Genomic DNA, 18918 nt, shown 5'->3' with positions numbered 1-18918 from the left:
CTATGTAGGTATGAACAAGTTGTTAGTCGCGTATTAATAATAACTATGTAGGTATGAACAAGTTGTTAGTCGCGTATTAATAATAACTATGTAGGTATGAACAAGTTGTTAGTCGCGTATTAATAATAACTATGTAGGTATGAACAAGTTGTTAGTCGCGTATTAATAATAACTATGTAGGTATGAACAAGTTGTTAGTCGCGTATTAATAATAACTATGTAGGTATGAACAAGTTGTTAGTCGCGTATTAATAATAACTATGTAGGTATGAACAAGTTGTTAGTCGCGTATTAATAATAACTATGTAGGTATGAACAAGTTGTTAGTCGCGCATTAATGATAAGTATGTTTGTTGAGTTTGTTTTCTGGAGTTGACTCATCGAGAAACAAAATGTTAAAGATTTGAAAATGAAATTTTTAAATATATAATCCTCCCCAGCAACATCAAATGAGGTGTCCCAGCAAACCATCCAATGTACAGCTGAGTTATCTACAGACCAGTCCGGTGCTCATGCCACCACCACATACACTGTTGATTTTGTGTGTAAGTTTAACCGTCCGGATCATACACTGTTCATGATTTTGTGTGTAAGTTTAACCGTCCGGATCATACACTGTTGATTTTGTGTGTAAGTTTAACCGTCCGGATCTTACACTGTTCATTTTGTGTGTAAGTTTAACCGTCCGGATCTTACACTGTTCATTTTGTGTGTAAGTTTAACCGTCCGGATCTTACACTGTTCATTTTGTGTGTAAGTTTAACCGTCCGGATCATACGCTGTTCATTTTGTGTGTAAGTTTAACCGTCCGGATCATACACTGTTGATTTTGTGTGTAAGTTTAACCGTCCGGATCATACATTGTTCATGATTTTGTGTGTAAGTTTAACCGTCCGGATCATACACTGTTGATTTTGTGTGTAAGTTTAACCGTCCGGATCTTACACTGTTTATTTTGTGTGTAAGTTTAACCGTCCGGATCTTACACTGTTCATTTTGTGTGTAAGTTTAACCGTTCGGATCTTACACTGTTGATTTTGTGTGTAAGTTTAACCGTCCGGAGCATACACTGTTGATTTTGTGTGTAAGTTTAACCGTCCGGATCATACACTGTTGATTTTGTGTGTAAGTTTAACCGTCCGGATCATACATTGTTCATTTTGTGTGTAAGTTTAACCGTCCGGATCATACACTGTTCATTTTGTGTGTAAGATTAACCGTCCGGATCTTACACTGTTGATTTTGTGTGTAAGTTTAACCGTCCGGATCAGCGCTTTGAACCAGAATTATATTTTCTTTCTTTATACATCTCCACTCTCCAGTCTCCACTCGCGGAAATGTAGAAAGAAAGATAATCACATTGTTTTAATTTTATTGACTGATTTTTGAAAAACTTCTAAATCCTCAGCAATTTCTTTGTCAAAAGCGAACTACAAGAAAGGTTCTGGCGAGGTAACTCTCACATGTACGGTAACTGCAGCTCCACAATCTACTCTAGACGCTGACAAGTTCAAGTAAGTGTGCAGTTGTCAAGTTTAGTAGCTACTCTAGACGCTGACAAGTTCAAGTAAGTGTCGAGTTGTCAAGTTTAAGAGTAGTAAAGTTTAGCTGCAAAATAGTTGTTTAGTTTAACAATGTTCTTTTAGTTTCAGACAATAGCTTCATCGTTAGGTAAAGATTACAATGTCTTCTTTCAGATGGAGAATAAGGAAGGAACAAAATAACGAGATAACGTCTGGAGAGGGTGGTTTTACGATAGCTGGTAAGTAAAACTTGAAATTATCACACAAAGTATAATCATATCCTGTAATTACTAAGAGCTGATGTGAAACAAGAAATGCGGCCGCTTTTCTTTTGTGGATGGCCGCTCAATTTCCCGATCCGTGATGGAGTATTTGATCATATTCCATACCACCTGTGGACCCCAGTCTTTACTGTTTATAAGCATGCAGATATGGCGGAGTGACAGGCCGAGCGCCGCCCAGTTGATATAATTCCATATTTAATTTGAAAATCGTGTATATTTCTATGTAACCATATGTTTATTGTTTATGCAACCTGACACGGATCTGTGCAAAATAGTAATACTAACTCAAAATAATAATAATATGCTATCAATTAGTCCCTAGCGGGATGCGTAAATGATGAAATTATAACAATGTACTTGAAGTTGAACATTTCAGCACCGCGCGCCAACAATTCTTTAATTCAGATTTTCGCGCAAAATAACTTTGCGCAGGCAGACACGTGGGCGACACGTACGCAGGCATGCACGCACGCTCGCAGGTACGGTCGCAAAGCTACCATATCCCAAAAAAAACCTCGATCGCTAACCATGTCATGGTTTTTAAACAATTACTCCCCAGCATCCGATCAACTAATTACTAATTACTAATTACTAATTACTAATTACTAATTACTAATTACTAATAAACAATTACTCCCCAGCATCCGATCAGGGGACAAGCTCAGACTCAGAAACAATGGAAAGCAAGCTGCTGATAAACAACGCTGATATAACTGAAGATACAGAGATAGTGTGCTCCTATGACACTAATCACGTGTCCTCTGTCACTAACCTTGATGTTATTGGTACAATATTTCTTATTTCCCCTCGTGTTACTTCTCAACTGTATCCAAATGATTTTTGATCAATTGTTCATAAAGCTTTGGATACAGCTTTGGATGCCCCTTATTGTTTAATCAATTTGACTGTTCACACAGCTTTGGATGCTCCTCATTGAAAATAATTTTAAAATGTTGACACAAACGTCTGTTTAAAATGTTGACGTCTGGCCCCCAGATGTGAGCTTGACAGGACCAGCTGCTGCAATGAGGGGCAGTAACATAAAGGTAACATGTACAGTGAGTGGGGTGGCTGCTGATACCTATCCTAGTAACACTTCTCCCAAGGTGAGGTGGCAGATTGGAGACAATAAAGAGGAGGAGGGGCTCTGGGAGGAAGGCAGTCAATACATCTCTATTAAAGAGGTAGTACAGTTATTACCCCAGTCAATACACCTCTATTAAAGAGGTAGTACAGTTATTACCCCACTTTTCCGCAGCCAGAAGCATCTCATTTTAAAGTGGTTTAACACAGCTAAACATGTTGTTTTTATGGTTGTTTCTATCAGAAACAACCATAAAATCAATTTCGAGAGGAATTTCATAAAGACCCCCCTGCCCCCTTAACACAGCTAAATATGTATTTTTAAAAAGCATGTTGTAGGGACTACGGGTGGAAGATGAATAATTGAAATTCCAACAGCATCTTGTTCCCTTCATGGTGCTGATTCCGGGAAGCATTCTGTTTACGCTCTCATCATTCTGTAGAATGAGATATCGTTCATTTAAAATTGGGTAATTATAGGCCTCTCAATGATTGCAGCCCAATTAAGAGCAGATCTGTACACAGGTTGACATAAGCACAACAGATACAGAAATAAAGTGTACAGTTGTGGGACAGGGAGGATTCTCTGTCACTGAGACTAAGCTAATTGACGTCATTGGTAAGTGGTTTATACTAGTGATAAAAATACTACCACTTTATACTACTTTACTAGTAGCTACTGATAAAACAAAGTACTTTTTCAAGAAATTATCCCTTTTCTTATCATGATAGTCGCTAAAGATCGAGGAAAATAAACTTTCAGTTGGACAGCTATGATAGTGTAATAGTGTGCAGATTGCGAGAAACTTTTAAACAGTGTCCCCCTGAGTTATCTATCAAGTAATACGTATTAATTATGTATAACAAAGAGTTAATAATAAAATAATACATATAACTTGATAATTAATTAACTATCCTATCCCAGATATCACTGCAGCTAATCCCCTTGGGGAACCAAGTGCTGAAGTAACAATAACTGTTAGTGTTACTGGTCTCACCCAACAGGATGTAAGTGTTATTTGCTAAGAGTATTTTTTAAACATTGTTATTGTATGATCTTATTCTTGTGATGCGGAAAACATTCCCTTTGTTAAGTCAGAGCGTGAAAGTTTTAACTTATTTCTCAGTAACTGATATAAAGTCATAAAATTATTCAATTTTAGATTTGTTTGGAGAGGCGAATCATACACAGTTAAGGCTCTTGAAATCTCCGAATATAATATCATCTCCATATTATTTGTTGTATAGCAGTGTTGAAACTTACTTACTCAAGGAATGCATTAAATCAAATAAGCATCCTTACGATATCTAAAAACCTATTCTTATATCCAGGTTGACATCAAATGGGAAGTAGTAGTACCAGGAACAAGTGTTGATGAAACTTTAACTACCTTGACAACCGCCCTCAACACCCTAACTACCACAAACTTTGTGGATGGCACTTTAACAGCAACCACTAAAGTTACTAAACCTGAGTTCGACTTTTCGTATGACTGTGTTATAGGGTACCTCGGGGAATCATTTAGAGTCAGACGAACCTTCTTTTGGATATGTTCGTAATATAACAGATTTTAAAATATTATGCATATTTTATGTGTTTTCAGTAATAATGTCTTTACAGATAGGTCAGACAATAGATTTTTTGTTTCTTATTTAAACACTAACTTCTCACTGATGGCTTTAATAACTCATGATACTACAGATTATGAAACAACTACGCCGAAGTACAGTTACATGAGAAAGGAAGTGAAGATAACAAACACTATTAAAGATATGCAAATGTTCGAGGGGTATGGGGATGCTATCAAATGGAAAAACGAACAGGGCGAAGATGTATTGCCCGATGAGACCTCCAGTTACTTTACTTTTGGTAGCGAGCAAGGTTTGTTAACCTGCAACCTGTTTCAGGTTAACCTGCAACCTGTTTCAGTTTAACCTACAACCTGTTTCAGGTTAACCTGCAACCTGTTTCAGTTTAACCTACAACCTGTTTCAGGTTAACCTACAACCTGTTTCAGGCAATTGAATCAAATTTTCGGCATAATTTTTCTGTAGCCACGATGATTGATATTTGTGAACTTTTCTCGTCTATGATGGAACAACAGTTTCACTATCAAACGTTTACTAATTACTAATTACTAATCAAACAACTAGAAGACATCTGGACCACAATATTTGAGGGGGGTGCTACAATTCCTAATTACTAATTACTAATTACTAATTACTAATTACTAATTACTAATCTAACAACTAGAAGACATCTGGACCCCAATATTTGAGGGGGGTGCTACAATTCCTTATACACTTGGACTAGCTCCCTTGTACATACAGATCACTGACGGACAAACTTTTAACGGTATGAAAACTCAATTTTAATTTAGTTTTTTATTTAACACGTTTTACTCTGAATGAATGGTTAAATGGACACTGCCCGAAGGTACAACTTTATTATAATCACAATCAAAAAATTCACACTTAACAATGTAAGTTATCATTAACCTTGTCACTCCTGACTGAGGGACTACGTGTGAATACGAGGGACGTGTGATTTTTTTGATTAAAAAAAATTTATTTAAAAAAAATCAAAAACATTCACACGTAGTCCCTCAGTCAGGAGGGACAAGGTAAATGATAACTTATATTTATAGTTAATATTGATAATAACTTAATAAAGTCTAAATATCATCTCCGTTATCGAAACAACTTCTCAGAGAAGAGGAAGATAATAGCAAGAGACACTGGCTCAATCACAGAGATAACCCTACTAGAGATAGTGACAGTATCACCAGAGACTTTAATAATCTACCACTGCAACCAGGCAGGAGTTAAGGAAACCATTGATGCGAAGGGAACGTGTAATGGTGAGATCACATTCTTGAAGAAGATTTACGAAAATTGAAGCTTTTCTTCATGTCCCAATAAGCCCAATTGACTTAGTTTCCTGCAGCACAATTTTCAATCCCTGGAGTTTTTGTGGATCGGCATTATACCTATTTGTCGTCTTTGTGAATTTCATTCGAATCTATCAGAAAGTGTAATAATAAAAATGAACCAGGCAACAACCAACTATGGTCCTTGAACTGGAGTAATGGGAGACTAGTGGTGTATTGTAATGGAGTAAAAGTAGCTAGGATACTTGATGACAAGTGTGATCAGAGTATTAACTTTGACTACAATCTCAGACTTCACAACTTTGATGGAAGCAAATTTTATTACGGTGAGATTGAAAATTACAAAAAAATCGTTTTAATAAAAAATTACTCCCAACTTTATTTTTAAACAGTTTACTAATCGTTTTACGTTACTTTATCACCTGGTGTGCACTGACCATTAATAATAACAAACACCCCCAGACCCGGTTTGTAACGAAGTAGACTTCTCCAAAACTGCTGGAGCAACCCTCTTCCTCTCACAAGACCCAACAATCAGGATAACCTACAACGACGCCAGTAAACCAGCTAAAACAGGCTCTATAGACCGGACAGTGTACCCGCGGACAGGGGAGGTTGACTCCACCAAGTTCTGGTATTATCCTAAGGAAGGTGTTATATTCTGGGGAGAAGATAGAGAAGAGGGAGAGGGAGAGGGAGAAGAGAGGGCAGGTGGAGGGAGTGAGGTGTGGAGTGAGGGCAAGTTGTCCCGTTGTATGGCTAGGCCTGATGGTGAGTGACATTTGTTTTTACTGTGCTTCTCACTGGATCAGTATTACTCGTTTGTTACCCATTACTTAAGGGTGTTAATACAAATCACAGTTTGAAGACTATGTTACACAGGGGGAGTAGGTTTGGGGAATAGGCCATTGGCTTACGTAATGTGTGACAGTGAACGAACCCTTACTAACAATTACAACTTGTCACCGAAATGACCAAAACTTTTAAAAACTTTTTTTACTCCATCAAGTAATGACCCGTAATCGTAGGTATAAGGTTTGGGACTCAAGTAGATATAAACCACCACGTGACGATACACGTGACACTACACGTGACACTACACGTGACATACACGTGACACTACACGTGACACTACACGTGACACTACACGTGACACTACACGTGACACTACACGTGACACTACACGTGACACTACACATCAAGTAATGACCTGTAATCGTAGGTACAAGGTTTGGAACTCAAGTAGATATAAACCACCACTTGGACTTACACAATGGAGTGAGCGAGAACACGCAGTACTCATCTACCTTTAACAATAACGACTACGAGGTTGCTAAAGAGATCGAGGTCGTGTCGTACCGTAAGTAACTATATAGTATACACTGTGACTATACAGTAACTATACAGTAACTATACAGTATAAACCTTAATAATATAATATTTATATCATTGAGACTTATAACTGTTCGCCTGATCACTACATTCGATAGCAAATTTTGTGTTTTAAACCAAGTTTTTTCTTGTAACAGAGATTCGGATAGTTGATTCCAAGACTCTAGCGGAAGAATTTTATTACTATGTGATGGGAGACAGAGGAAAGTACGATGACAAGGCAGTCGCTTGTAAAGCTACTAATGCTAAAGCACTCGCGGTAAGCTATATTATGTTTACATGGCAAACCATATCATGGCATCCAGACTACCAGAATTATCAGAACCGTTGTAAACTTAATATAAAGTACAAACAAGAACACAAACTTAACCAATGAATTGTAATCATAAAGTAAGCTGAATTAATTAATACAACCACTAGTAACCACTAGTAACCAATAGTAACCAATAATAACCACTAGTAACCAATAGTAACCAATAGTAACCTATAGTAACCAATAGTAACCACTAGTAACCAATAGTAGCCACTAGTTACCACTAGTAACCAATAGTAACCACTAGTAACCAATAGTAACCACTAGTAGCCACTAGTAACCAATAGTAACCAATAGTAACCAATAGTAACCAATAGTAACCACTAGTAACCATTAGTAACCAATAGTAACCACTAGTAGCCACTAGTAACCACTAGTAGCCAATAGTAACCAATAGTAACCACTAGTAACCAATAGTAACCACTAGTAACCACTAGTAGCCAATAGTAACCAATAGTAACCAATAGTAACCACTAGTAACCAATAGTAACCACTATTAAAATACCACCTAGGACCCAGTAGAAGTGACCTGGTATAAGGTGGACAGTGTTACCTCAGAAGAGAAGGATGTTACCCAACTGAAAGACTCTCCTTACACTTACGCTGTGGCTGATTCTACAACAAGCACTAATACTGCCGGCATTAAAGAAGTGAGTTTAATGGGGTTTAAAATTGGGTAACATCTTATTATTTCATATCAACTTTACGCTGGGATAATTTTTTGTTTGTTGCCATCTTAGAATAAAAAGTAATTTCTATTCGATATAGGAATTAGGATGAATAATTATAATATGTGACTTTCCCATAGGTAACGTCGGTGTTAACAATTTCTTTGACCGGACAGACTACTGGAATAGAGATTTACTTTTGCAAATTCAAGAATGTCGATGGAAACCTAGATTTAGGGGTGGCTTATGTCGATTTCACCGGTAAGCAACTGAACACTGGTTTTACAGGGCTGTGAAATAAAATTATCCCGGCATGTACAAGACATGATCTCAATGTTGATATTCAAAATATATTCAAGGTTGATGTTCAAAATATTTGATAATAGCTGTGGCTGAATACCTTAGAGTTAGTAAAATGATTTGTTTTGTGACGTTACTAACCGAGATAACTTAACACCCTTCACAAGACCCTGTATATTTCAGAGTGGCTGTATACACCTAGCCGGTTTGTACCAGCTGACTCCACTACTGCCACCTTGACTGCATCAGTAACATCATACGATCCTGCCTCCACGGTATACCATCTCTATAATACACATTCTTTCTTTATTTTATCACAATAAGGCCAAACTCCTATCTAAGGAGAATCAACTTAGATCAATCTTAGTTAAGGGGAAATTAAAACGCAATGTGATAAATCATTTCGACATTCGAACAAATACTAATGTTTTATTGTTGATGGGAACAAATACTAATGTTTTATTGTTTATTAGAACTAATACTAATGTTTTATTGTTGATGAGAACTTATTTTATCAGATCTTACCAGTGGCTCCGTGGAGCTGGACAGTGGATGAGAAAACTAGTTCTGGTGGAGTGATTGGAGAACGAACCTTTGAAACAGGTGACTTTTGCGTACCATTGACACTATATTTAAAAAGAAACAAGCTTCTCAAGTGATGATCTTATCATCAAAATATCTCAATCTAAATGATCAACACTGTTTCAGACTTCTTCCAACAAGTAACCAGTGCTGTATTCCCCTTCAAGAAGTCCTCTCTCTACAACCAGATAGTGTTCAAGATAACAGACACGACACAGGAAACTGATAGGACTGTCAATTATCTGAACGAGCAAGACCAGATTGTTAACTTCCTAACGTTTAACACTCGCACCACCACCTTCACCTCCAGTAAGCATAATAATAAATGTGCATTCTGGTGGGAGGCGTTTATTTGTACATGTGACAGTGATTCTGTGGTTTCATTGGTTTACAGTGAATTCGCAATTCTGATTGGTTAATTGCTGTCATGTGGTTAGTGAACATGCTTCAACTCCCCAACAGAATGCAAATTATAACATATCTCCATAGTAACTATGATTCAGCAGTATCAAGAAGCGTTTCATTCGCATATTTAATTAATTTATCGTTAACTAAAAACTTACAGAATGCGGTACACTTGTCACACTTGACGATAGCTCAGCTTGGAAGAACTGCATTTCTGAAAAGGAGATGTATTTCTACATGTACTACCCTCCTGATTCAAATGATGTCTTTCTTCACTGCATAAACCATGCAGCAGGACAATCGTGAGTATATAGTGCATTATGTTCGTTTGATTGTTTTAGCGAAGTTTTCCCTACCTCTGCAAAAGGCAAAAGGATTGGAGGGAATAAGTCATCGGGTTTGAATATATGAGGTGGCCAAACGTCGCCACGATGAGGACATAAGTTAAAGTTGACTCCTTCGCAATATAAACCACACCCGTAATCTGTGGAGGCGTCTATTTTGCCTATTATTTTATTCAATAAAAACTCGGTTGTGCAAAGAGATCAATGGCATATTATATTGTCAGGATTCCAATACCCTATGGACAGTGTCGGGAATACTTTAATACAGACTACTCTAAAGTTCAGCTAATCGGATTTGAAAACGATCACTTCCAAATAGGTATTTTAATCTTCTTTTCGTCAAAGGTTTGTTTTCTCTGCAGTTTTAATTGCATCTTGGTATAGCTGACTCGGATTACCCAGTGTACTGGTTTTAATGAAAATCTCAATACCATAAACTCACAGAGGCGGCTCGTGGGAGCTGGCTGGCAGTTTTGTTGGGGGTCCAATCGATGGACTGGGGGGGGGAGGGGGGCTTGGGAGCCGGCTCAAGCTGATCCCTCCAAACTACCGATTACATTACACACAGGGCCTTGTAAATGTAATGTGTAACACTTTACAGGCGACAGCAAACAAACACAAAAACTTATAACATGCGGTGAAACAGAACACCAGTCCACACGTGTACGATCTCAGCCGCGCAGTATCATATAGCAGTTAAATTGCAAAGGGTCCTGGACCCCCAAATCGAGGCAAATCATAATAGATTACCTATAGTGGGATGCGCACGATGTGCTTTGTAACGTTTACAGTTAACTATGTGTTAAAACTGCGCGGCTGAGTGGTCCAGGACAACACAAAATTTCACGAAGATCACGCGTGCGCTTACATTAAAACGTATGATAGTAAATGAAGACTCAAGACCTTTATATTGCGATTTGTTATTTCCTAACACTATTACTAATTCTATTTTAAGCACCAGCCACCAAATAATAATTTTAAGGCGTCCACGGACGCCTGGACGCCCTCAATAGCCGCCTCTGTTAAAACTCATTAATCCACATTGACTGCCACTGTAGGTTCATTTCCGAGGGTCACGCAATCGATATCGCTGATTGTACAATCGGTCACTGACGGGCAATCTTACGTTCTAAAGGACAAATATGAGCGGTATCCAGTTCAAACTATTTTATATACTTTCAGTGAGTACTTTATTTTTTATAAGATTGTACATTTGAACCATTGAAGACATCAACCTATATTTATATTTGACATTCTCTTAGAGAAGAAACGCCAAGCCACAGAAAGAACTATATATTTTTATTGCCTCTCAATATTAAATTCTCTTAATGACTGCACTAATCAGGAGTGACTACTAAAAGTGTGGCAGCACCAGTAGAAACAGAAGCCTCTCTCACATGCAGTGTGGCTGTAACTGATGAACAAGTCAGCCACGATCTCTTCAAGTTTCAGTGGTATAAAAGAGGTTCTACTGAGTTGATAAAAATGGAGACCCCAGAAACGAAGGTTAGTTCTCCTTTTTAGAATACAAGGGATTATGTTACAGTTGATAGAGAAGAGGTGGTTTGCAGTGATATGTTGTCCTTTTATTATATGTAAAGACAGTGGATAATTATGCTTTGTTGTTTGTGCTGTTTTCAGGAACTCAACTCAACTCAACTAAAGTACCTATAGTAAGTGACTAAACACATTTAATAAACCTGTTACAGGAGTTCACACTACCTATAAAGTAACTAAACACATTTAATAAACCACATCATGTTACAGGAGTCCACACTACCTATAAAGTAACTAAACACATTTAATAAACCTGTTACAGGAGTCCACACTACCTATAAAGTAACTAAACACATTTAATAAACCTGTTACAGGAGTCCACACTACCTATAAAGTAACTAAACACGTTTAATAAACCACATCCTGTTACAGGAGTCCACACTACCTATAAAGTAACTAAACACATTTAATAAACCTGTTACAGGAGTCCACACTACCTATTGCTGCTGGTACTGCTGACACTACTTATCTTTGTAAAGTAACGTCCCCCTCTGGGGATGTCAGTGAGACTGGGGTGTCATTCGAATCCTTTGGTAAAACAACTGAGTTAAAATATTTGATTTGAAATGTTTACTAATGATTTGTTTCTTTATGATTGACAACATCTGCGGATTTTAGTTTGTGACAGAGAAGGAAAAACATCACTGTATTCATTAAGGGGGGGGGGGGGGGGGCGGACACCAGGGTATCCATTAAGGGGGGGGGGGGGTACACCAGGGTATCCATTAAGGGGGGGGGGAGTCCATTAACATCCTACAACAGTATATTAACCTCATAATCTGGGCTAATCAATTTGCACAATTTTATAGTGGAAACATGACTGGTATTTGTTAATAAAATACTTTAAATCTGCAGAGCTCATCACAGAAGATGCTCATGTACCTGTGGGAGCTAACTACGATCTTGTCTGCACAGCTGCTAAACTTGGCTCTAAGCCAGATGAGTTACAGTGGCAGGGACTTTCTTCAACACGTTCTGGTTAATCCTCATAAGTTTTATACAGACAGATTCTTTTTCAATATCTATTTTCACATTTTTTACAAGTTATATTTGTATTCATAAATTTTGTATTTATTTTACTTATCTATTTTCTGGGAACAATTTCTTTTCTGGGAATAATTTTTTTTTCGGAGATGATTAACGAATATAATTAATCAGGTTTCGATGAAAAGAGTGGCTCAGAAACAGTAACAACCACCTTAACCAACATTCAATCTGATATTTCTTATACCTGCTCAATAACCATCTCTGAGGAAACCTACACAAAAACTGTGAAGATAACAGTGTCAAACATTCTTTATTATACCCCACGAGCGGGCGAAGTAGGGAAGAGTGTCACATTAAATTGTAAAGTTATGGGATCAGATGCCACCTTTTCTTGGTTTTACTACAGCCAAACTTCTGAGCAAAATACTGATCCTCCTTTTGAGCCACCTTCTGAGCGAACGTCGGAAGTGTCAGCTTATGGTAGCATATCGGTTAATGAAGGAAATAAAAAGATTAATATTGGAAATGATAACAGTTATGAGGTGTCTGGAGGACAAGTAGTTGAAGATAAAGAGGCTGGGAGCCATTACCAGGTGTGATACAGTCATATCAACTTTGGTTCATCATTAAAATACTGCTTATAAATAACGTTCCGGTAATTGCAAATAAGTTGGATAATCAGATGGTTCCGGTAATTGCAAATAAGTTGGATAATCAGATGGTTCCGGTAATCGCACATAAGTTAGATAATCAGATGGATAATTGGAATCACCATTACCAGGAGAGCTTGTTTTTTTTAATTTAAAAAATATTTTTTTAATTTTTTAAATTTATTTACCAGGAGAGCTTGTTGACGATAAAATCTGTAGCGAAGAGTGACAAGTATTACTGTACTGTTAAAACAAAGCACTCATCAGCAGATATTGAAATCAGCCTCGTTGCTTTCAGTGAGTAGTTTACTATTTACTATTTGACCCTGGTCATTAGAAACACCCCTAAAAGTTCGTTTTTTGACAAAAATTTAAAACTTCTGAAATTTCATTTCTGTTTTAGTTACGCATTTGATTTTTGGTATATAAAATCGATACGGCTTGATACGGAGTGATTTAACTGGGACAATTGTGGCTAACGAATTAGCCTCATCACAAAAAAAAACTATTATTCCGTTTAAACAGCAAGAATCTTTAATCTGTAATATTACCGTTACCATGTCTTTATCAATCTAAATAATTGTAATAACATGTACTGACATGATAACTTGTTATCAGCTGTTGAAATGAAGAAAAGCTACAAGGTTCAAACAAACACACCTGTCAGACTGAGTTTCAACATAGAAGGCATTCCATCCTCCTTTCCAATGACAGTCTCTTTGAGCGAAGATGAAAACAACACTTTGTTGGAGAATGATTCAGTATACGTTATAAATGGTAAGTTTATCGGGAAATACCAGTACTAGCAGTGGTAGCAGTAGTAGCATAATAAAGTTAAACCCTGATTACTGTTGCCTGATGATTCAAAAAGTAACTATATAAGTATATAGAGAGTACTCCTCTAGTGTACACTATTCTACTCACAATGAAATTCTACAGATCCTATTCATGATGAGAAGACATTATCAACATTGTTCGCACTAGATATAAGGTATGTTTTCCTTTGATAAAAGTAATAAAATTCCTGAACAACTAACATTTTGTTAATAATAATAAATTAGCCAATTTATTGACGTAAAGTTTTGGGGAAAGCAAGACGCTCGGTCTATTGAGGTACCCGGTATATAGAGGCACTGACTGGCACTATTCATAGTGTAATATTATCATTTATTCCTTTCTAATTTCGTTTGTCATTATATAATATTTGCTTGGTCTCAGGGAAAAAGGCTTGGTATCAGACAAAAGCATCACTGTAAAAGTTCAATTTGCTTCTACAGAGGAACCATCTTATTCAGGTCGATAGAGGATTGTTATTAGTAGTTTATAGAACTAAACAAATCATAAAACTGATCTAATTATCATTTAAAATTCTTGCTGTAATGCTGTATACATTGGATTATAATTCTAATTCTTATTCTAAGGTGTTGGAGGCTTGGATCAGTTCCAGTCAAATATTGCTATCGACGTTTTTAGTAAGTCAAAAATATTTACTAACTTATTTCTTACACTGTTACATCCAAATAATGTATTACTAAACTTGTGTATGATTTAAGCTATAATACTATTAGTATTAACCTATGCAGGTATTGACAAAACCACGCCCATCCACGCTGAAGTTGACACCTCTGTCACATTATCCTGCACTATTAGAGACCTCTCTGATCTTGTCGATGTTGCTTGGAGCAATAAAGATGGATCTCAACTGACTGGTATTGTGAAATGTTTTTAAATTAATATTTTAAATCTAAATATTTGTAGTTTGTTTAAAAAACGGAAAAATGGCGCTCATCGTCTTCAGCTGCAATATGACCGACTAATTTCTTTCTTTAGGAGCGGATATTACATCAAATTGGGGGAACATTGATATCACACCAGCAAGCGGGGAAATGTCAAGTTCCAACCCTGGGTCAGGCTACCACAACGCTTTGGACAACTCCCTCTCTTCACTAGCACATTCCAGTGATGCAGAGCACGAAGGGAACCAGTACATTGACCTGACATTCGATAAAGCTTACAAGTTTACATCTGTAACACTGACTGTCTGGAGATGGGATGCTTGGTGCCAAGCTAACCTTCAGACTTGCAGAGGAACTTACCAGAGACTAGGAGGACTGAGTATTAGGGTATCAACTACAGAGAGTAACGTTGGTTATGTGGAGTGTGGGACTGTACCAGAGTACACTGCCCCTGCCTTACAAGCCGGTATTGTCCCTGAACCTATTGTTAAGCGGGTGACATGTGGAGGAGGTAGTGTGGGAGATAAGATTAGTATTTATCAGACCAGAACTGGTGAAAAAGTCATGATCAGTGAGATTGCAATAGAGGGAGCAAGTGAGTAAGGTGGTGTTGCTATGGTTACACTACCGTACATTGTACAAAAACATTTTAATTTTTGAATGCATGAACTTAAAATTAAAATTTCAAACCAGCTTAGTTACTAGGTACAAAATATACTCACTTTGTATAATACCCGAATAGGTAACGAGTTTCAAACAACAACAGCAATACTACCCCCATCTTCATCTATCGAAGATAAAGAGTACAGGTGTATGTTTGTTGTTGAAGATGGCGTCACTCCTTCTGCTTCTCTCACTGTGGATTACTTCCGTTAGTACAGAGATATTTTGTTTGGCTGCGTTTTAGCCACTTTGCTGCTATTCTAAAGGTTACGAGTTCGATCCCCGTCTGGGGCAGTTCTCAAAAAGAATCAATCACCAAACCATGGTGTCGTCAAGCACAAAATGGTACAGGGACCCCGACCCTAGTAAGATGTACACTGTACATCTTACTAGGGTCGGGGTCCCTGTACAGAGGTCACATTATACAGAGGTCACCAGTAACGCGGGTCCTCACAAGCATGTGCTGAAACCCTGTTGTTGAGAGGTGTAAATTCCTTAGGCACATGAGTGGGTACTACCAGAGGACGCATTAGCCCCGGACACTAACAGTACTACTTAGGCACATGTGTGGGTACTACCAGAGGACGCATTAGCCCCGGACACTAACAGTACTACTTAGGCACATGTGTGGGTACTACCAGAGGACGCATTAGCCCCGGTCACTAACAGTACTACTTAGGCACATGTGTGGGTACTACCAGAGGACGCATTAGCCCCGGTCACTAACAGTACTACTTAGGCACATGTATATGTGTGGGTACTACCAGAGGACGCATTAGCCTCGGTCACTAACAGTACTACTTAGGCACATGTGTGGGTACTACCAGAGGACGCATTAGCCCCGGTCACTAACAGTACTACTTAGGCACATGTATATGTGTGGGTACTACCAGAGGACGCATTAGCCTCGGTCACTAACAGTACTACTTAGGCACATGTGTGGGTACTACCAGAGGACGCATTAGCCCCGGTCACTAACAGTACTACTTAGGCACATGTATATGTGTGGGTATTACCAGAGGACGCATTAGCCTCGGTCACTAACAGTACTACTTAGGCACATGTATATGAGTGGGTACTACCAGAGGACGCATTAGCCCCGGTCACTAACAGTACTACTTAGGCACATGTGTGGGTACTACCAGAGGACGCATTAGCCCCGGTCACTAACAGTACTACTTAGGCACATGTATATGTGTGGGTACTACCAGAGGACGCATTAGCCCCGGTCACTAACAGTACTACTTAGGCACATGTATATGTGTGGGTACTACCAGAGGACGCATTAGCCCCGGTCACTAACAGTACTACTTAGGCACATGTGTGGGTACTACCAGAGGACGCATTAGCCCCGGTCACTAACAGTACTACTTAGGCACATGTATATGTGTGGGTATTACCAGAGGACGCATTAGCCTCGGTCACTAACAGTACTACTTAGGCACATGTATATGTGTGGGTATTACCAGAGGACGCATTAGCCTCGGTCACTAACAGTACTACTTAGGCACATGTATATGTGTGGGTACTACCAGAGGACGCATTAGCCCCGGTCCCCGGAGGATGTCGATATATCGAATATGATCCAATTATATCGAATATGATCCAAATATATCGAATATGATCCAATCATGTTCGAGAACAAATTTTGTAACATCTTCATCTAATATTTTTCTTCATTCCTTGCAATTCAATGGAAAATGTTGGACAAAACGCGATGGGGATAATTATGCACCACGCTTCATTCCAATGTTGTAAACCTCTCCGTGTACTGTACCATAAATATAGCAAAAGCAAAGTAGTGCATATCAACAATAGATATATAATATATACCACATATACTCTCATTATATATACTCTCTTTAGACATTAAACTCACGGGAGTTCTGGTCTTTGTAAGCCTTTGATAAGTTTCAGGTCTTTGTGACGTAGGACTTAAAAGATAGCCGCAGAGTAAACTCCCGCTTAATCAAGTTATATTTGATGTGGCTGGTTTCTCTTGTATAACCTGATATTTCGCTTCTTTGGATACTATTTGTTTATTATTTGTTCCCCCCCCCCTGGCCCTAGAATTAACCTTGTACCATGGTCTGAAAGTGAAGCAGTCGAGCCTTATTATCGAGACTATGTATAACAATTGTTTCCCTGGTATAATTAACCTATGCTTGAAGCTACTATATTGTTTGCTTGCTCCTACACTGTTTTACTGATATTTATATTTTACTGTTTGTGACCATTCTCCAATCTCGTTTCGAGGAACAATCCAGCTCAGCTCTAAGTGTAAATGCTAGAGCGGCACCCTTTTAGGTGTGGTACCTTACAAGGGCGGCACCTACTGCAAGGGTGCCTATCAAGCGGTAAAGTTCTCAGAAACTATAGAGTTACCATGGTGGTGTGTAAACATTATGTGTAAATATAAACGCCCATTATTCGAGGAGTTCCATTGTGTAAAGTTTGTGAACTGTTGCCACTTCATGTATTATGTTATGTTTTGTTGAGCCATTTTGAGCCATAGTGACTGCCATAGTGAGTTACTAATTTTGTGAATAAACTCAGCGATGAAAATGTTGTTTTTTGAAGGAATGGTGATCTAATAACGTTATCAGCTAATCCAGGCGCTAACGGGTAGTGCTGTATCCTTTTGAATTATTGGCAGTTGTTTCACACCTGTACAACACATGGTTATAATTATGCACAATGAAGCACGAGAATCTTCAGTGCATTATACGTTGCATGCAGTGGCATAACGTTACGCCACACGTTGCATGTATTTGAAAAGTCTCACTATGAAACTGATTATTCTTGTAACAAACTATCAAAGAATCAACATTTTAATTGATCATTTTGCTTTATCATTTGGCCCACTATTCTGTGACTGTAACATACTTACCCTCATTATTTAACAGGAGTGACTGTAACTGATAAGGAAGTGAAGACTGGAACAGAAACAACACTGACTTGTAGTTTAACTGAACTCACAGTAGAAGTAACTATTTCTTGGTGGGACGGAGAATCTCAAATTAACGACGGAAACGGTAACAAAATACTGCTAAGCTATATTAGTACTTTTTGAATTTGCTTCAAGGGAAGTGCAATGACCGATCATAGTTGGTGTTTATAGTGCTATTCATTAAATTTACTAATCTACTACCATCCATATTCCATATGATTAGTAAGTTAGTATACCACAAATCAGACTAATCTACTACCCTCCATACGATTTTTACATAATGATATGTTTCAGTAAAATCAGTCCAGTTCGATTCAGAAGCTGAAACACAAGCATCCGAACTAACGGTAACTAACCCAAGTTGAATACATTCAAAACTACTTATATAACATTTAAAAATTAAGTTCTGACGAAGCTGTAGTGACAGAGGAGAATTTAAAACTTTTATTTCTTCGATATTTTCGTCGCACCATTTCGTTTAATAGGCTAACTACTAGTGGAAATAACAAACTCTAAGCAGGTAGCTAACCCTACGGAGGATGAGGTGTACACATGTAAAGTACACAATAATAAAGATGAGGTCGCCTCAG

The sequence above is a fragment of the Bolinopsis microptera genome, chromosome 13 (assembly GCF_026151205.1).
Source record: "Bolinopsis microptera isolate Bmic1 chromosome 13, MBARI_Bmic_1.0, whole genome shotgun sequence".
NCBI classification, from domain to species: domain Eukaryota; kingdom Metazoa; phylum Ctenophora; class Tentaculata; order Lobata; family Bolinopsidae; genus Bolinopsis; species Bolinopsis microptera.
The sequence above is the reverse complement of the archived record's forward strand: the minus strand, read 5'-3'. Positions refer to the sequence as shown.